Source organism: Pavona decussata, unplaced genomic scaffold, assembly GCF_977016875.1.
Source record: "Pavona decussata unplaced genomic scaffold, jaPavDecu1.1 SCAFFOLD_56, whole genome shotgun sequence".
In the NCBI taxonomy this organism is placed as follows: domain Eukaryota; kingdom Metazoa; phylum Cnidaria; class Anthozoa; order Scleractinia; family Agariciidae; genus Pavona; species Pavona decussata.
Genome location: NW_028145478.1, coordinates 117897 through 122710, shown reverse-complemented (window position 1 = coordinate 122710; position 4814 = coordinate 117897). Strand labels below are relative to the sequence as shown.

The 4814-nt window shown below is 39.1% G+C and overlaps 1 pseudogene across 1 annotated transcript; it reads right to left on the bottom strand.

Annotated features, from left to right (window-relative positions):
* Positions 1 to 1134: 1134 nt before the first annotated feature.
* LOC146479994 (uncharacterized) lies at positions 1135 to 4664 on the bottom strand (annotated as a pseudogene). Its single transcript, XR_014864787.1, has 6 exons — positions 4092 to 4664; positions 3880 to 3959; positions 3622 to 3703; positions 3126 to 3371; positions 2580 to 2714; positions 1135 to 2095 (listed from the first exon to the last, which is right to left on the bottom strand). The product of XR_014864787.1 is annotated as an uncharacterized LOC146479994 (transcript).
* Positions 4665 to 4814: the final 150 nt, after the last annotated feature.

Sequence of the window (4814 nt, the reverse complement as noted above, 5' to 3'; positions counted from 1 at the left end):
GGTAGTAATCGTCCTCCCATTCATCATGGTTGCCATTAGAATCGGGTGAGTCTTCTACAGTGACAAAGCAAACCTTGCTTTGGTCATAGTGATAGCCAAGGTAATCTTTGCCAAATAGGATGTCCATTAGCTTGTTGACTGTTGTTATCCATGCTTTATCCTCAACAAACGATGCTGGCTTTGGTTTGGTAGAAGGCCAGCCACAACCACGAAAGAAGAAGCTCTTTCCTAATCGAATTGAAACAAAAGCAAGTATTGAGATTATTAGGCAGCATAAACATGTAAAGAGGGTGACCACCAAGTACACTTTTGTTACTTTATTGTAAAAATTGAAGCATACTTATTAGATTTGAACATCACAGTTTGCCTTAGATGTTTGCCTTCTATGAAATGGCTTCATAGGGAATGGAATGTTTAAAGTGGAAATGAAAAATTAAAGCTCATTAGGAATTTCATCAATATGGCCTTGTCCTCTTTATTAGTTTTATACCTCAACTTTATATTTATGTTTAAATTTAGTACCTGCTTACACTTAATAATATCCGGTTTTTGTGAATTTACCTGGTGAACCAAAGCAGTCTTTAGCTTGCTGAAAGCAAAGTCACAGATACAGCAGTTTTGTTGAATATTGGTGCAGGAACATCTGCTGTGATTGCATTCACCTTACATGGATTTCAAAGGAGGTTGTTTGGAGTCACATTATGAAATAGAGTTACAGTGAATTTAGGCAAGTTTGGATCTTTTTTTCCTCTTGATATTTACTCAAGTAGCCAAAACTGGTGTGTACAAATTAAATTCAGCAATAATTTCTGACTGGCTAAGTGAATGGATGCTACAGTTGAACATCTAAACAGCCACCTTTACCATGCTAGAGAGATCCCCATTATAGATGTCAAATGGATTGGAAGTTAGGAGAAGGAATTATAGTTAATCTAGAAAGGCAACTGTTTGGGGCTGTATTACACCATTGTGATACAAGTACAGTAGACCCCCATAATAATTGACACTAGGCAAGAGCTTTAAGGGGCACCGTCCCAATGATTTTGCAGATTTGAAGACAATTATATGTGCTGATATCATTACTTGCATGTAATGCCTGTACTCATACACAGATTGCTCATACATCGATACAGACACATTTTCCAAATTTTAAAAGTGGTCCAAAAATTTCATGACAGTGTAAGTCTTCTTTACTTCATACATGGTTTTAATTAAAATCAAAATACCTTTCATTTCTCGCACCAATGCCTTTATGGATGTTGATGCATCTGTGACGATATGCTCAATCTTGAGCACATGCATCAACCTCTGCAACAGTCCGGAAAGGGCCAGTTTCTCCATGGCTGCAGACTTCCCAGCAGTCTCTCGTTTGTCCAAGACCTCCAGGTCCACCACTGCTCTAGACGACTGCTCCATAAGTGTGTATACACAGTAACGGGCAGTGTGTCCTGGTGAATCATTTCTGCCATCTCCTGACAGCGTCACTCCAGTTGATGGCAGATGATCATTAATTGCTGCTTTTACATCAACCCACATGGTCTGTACTGCAGGAAAGCAATACAGTTTCTGGATTCTATAAAAGATGGTTTCAGAGATGAACTGTAAACCAAAGAACTTGGCCAGAAGGTTGATCTTCTGACAATTGTTGCCACTAAGTAACACAGCAGCTGCAAGCTGAACATTGTTTACAAACACCTACTGGTGATTCTTCTTGGTGAGGAGCTCGGACGAGGCCCATGTTCCAGAATGTCCATTGTCACAGCTCCAGTGCAATAGTAACACAGCACCAGATTTGGTTTCTTGTATGGTGAAGGGACTGCTGCATGTTTTACAAGTGGTTGAAATCAGTTCTTTAATTTTCTCCACCGTTACTAACACTTTTGCAGTATTGGAGAGTTCCAGTTCCCTCTTCACTCTTTCCTTCTTGTCTCCTTCATATACCTCCTGCAGTTTGGCTTGGAGACTTTCCTGCTCTGTGATGGTGTCCTCGTGAAAAGCTGTCTGATCAGCCTCAGGTGTTGTGACCTCATCATCAAGGACAGATCCCTCAGTACTGGTGGTCTGTGCGTCCGAAAAGTCAACCACAAAATACTCCCTAAAAATCCAACAATCAACTATGAAATCCAGTAGATAAGAATTCCTATGCTTTACAAACATGCATGCATACATGTATGTGTATGTGTAGTGGTACACAAATACAAATTGGTTGTATACCAATGCACAGCCAAATTATTTGGCTACACATTGTTCTGTGAACTCTTCACAAGAACAGCCATGATATTAATTTCCTGGAAACAGTACATTTGAAACAAACTTGTGCTGTCCTTTTGGCATCACCAGTTACAATCAAATTGAATGTGTATGTGAAAATGGTTCTAACATTCTTTCATAAGAAATATGTATGTTCTGTCCCCTTTGCATCTGTGTCTACAAGGGTACATGTTCTTATCCAAAATGAAAGGGAACAAAATTCATAACCAAGTGGAACACCAAAAATATGTTCTGCTTACAATCCCAAATGGCATATCTGATGCCATTTCAAAGTGGTCATCATATCATAACCAATTTAAATTACATACTCATTACTGCATGGCATTTCATTAGGAGCTGGATCCAAAGCAGGCCTTTCACTGTCTTCATCCATTCCATCTTTACTGTCACTACTATCCTTGCTTGATGTGTCATCATACAAATCAAGCACTATCCTTGACAGTCTACAAATGAATAATGTAATACGGGCAATAATGAGTGGGTGTGTGGACCAGTGGAGATTGTGCACACTGAACAATATAAACAAGTAATGCAATACAACTGTCCCACTGTCCAACACACCATACCTCCAGTTTTGTGAAACACAAACTTGTTTCCTATGTATGTTAGTAGTAACCTGCTATAGCTAAAGGCCAGACCAAAATGAGAGCGAGACTCACTGAAACTATCATAAGACCTCTGCGATTTGACTTGTCATGTGATGAACTCTTGGCAACTACTGATCTGATTTCACCAAGCTGATGACAGATGCCTAGCAGTGAAGAAAACTCTTAGTCAATAACCATCTTCTTGGTCTTGTTTGGCCTGGCCTTATAACGCCAACTTCTTGACACATCATTGAAAACTAAACTAACCTCTCGTTAAATTCTTGCTCATTGTTGCTATCACCAGGAACTGGGCACATACTTACACCAGGAACTGATATGGCTTCCCTTTCGACAGGAACAGAGCTTTTACTCTTATCACCTTCACCATCAACAAATGGATTATTCTCGTTCCCTTTTCTGGTTCTGGAAAAGGGATCATCCATGGCCACATTGAACTCATCAACTTCCATGAGACTCCCCACTGCAACATCCACACTAGTTGTGTCTACATCACTGAAAAAAGGCGCACAGAGTAAACAAAATATAAAGAAACCATTTGTGGTGGTGTTGACAACAGCATTAGTGTCTGAATTTTAATTTCTGAAGTAACAAAAAAATCTGGATTTTTTTGTAAAATTCAAAACACAGGGCTAGGGAAATTGCATATCAATGACAATCACTGACTGAAACAGTATGTGATAAGCTTCTCTCATCCCTTGCAACAAGCAAAGTGTCTCATCAAAACGATATCCTAATTTCTCACCTGGTGGATGCATCAGGGAAGGCTGATACTAGGTCCTCTGTTCTTTTCTTCTTTGCCGGTGTAGAGCAAAATCCTGGTTGAGCTGAAAAAGATAACCAAAATTGAATGTATGTTCAGAAAAGGTCTAAATTTTGATTAATGCAAGATCAATTATCTGTGTTCGATGAGGTGCCCAGCAAAAGAGATATTATTTTAGGTCTTGTGCCAGCAAATCTGCGTCATGAAAATTATAAAGGTAGCAGTTACATGCTTTGTCACCTGAAAAACTGACATCACCAAGTGAACTACTTTCTTTTCTTCCTCTTCTTTCTTCTTTGGGTTTGTTAACAACACACGAGCTACAGAAACAAAAAGAGAACCGTAAGAAGAGTCTCCAAACAAAATTACATGTAGGAATCCTGGGTATGGTTCAAAAATAAAAGCTCATGACAAGCGAGATTTAAACAAAGAAAATTGCAAGTGTCACTTACTGTAATAACACTTCTGCAAATTCACTATCCGTAAGTTTGGAATATCCAAACAAATCCTTCTGGCTCCTCTCCAGTGGTCGCAAACTGATTTCCGTAGATAAATAACCTTCACAGGCTCGGGTCTCCGAGGCCTTCCACCATGATTTGTCGAGGCCGCCATATTCTCGCAATCACATCGTTCAACCACTCAATCACACAGGCAATCAAAAATGCTTATAATCACGATCAACAACAAAATATCTTCGTTTTAGTAGACAGCTCTAATTCAGAACGATTTTTTGCAACTGAACAAAAGACAACGAGGAAAATGGAGGTTTCGTACCATACGAAACCTCCACCGACAGGCGCGTTGCATCTTGGTTGACAGAGAGTCTTTAACCATTCCCAAAATATTATAGTCTTTTCATTTGTGAATATTCAATTGCATGTTCTATACCTAAGTTCCATGCAAACTCACCTTTCCCTACTCAGGCCTTGAATCATTGCATTAATTCTCTCACACAACCTTGTGTAATCAAAATGCGTAAGGGCTGGACCTACATTAAACAACATGTGCTAGTAAGGTTGTTGTGCACTTCTTATTCATTAAATGTACACTAGTTGCATTCACATATAGGTAACATGTACATGCAACTTGCGACTTCATCGGGCATGAACAACATTTTCTTATCTAAATAGTCATTGAGCCATGTTAAAACAATTACATTACTTATTATTTACACC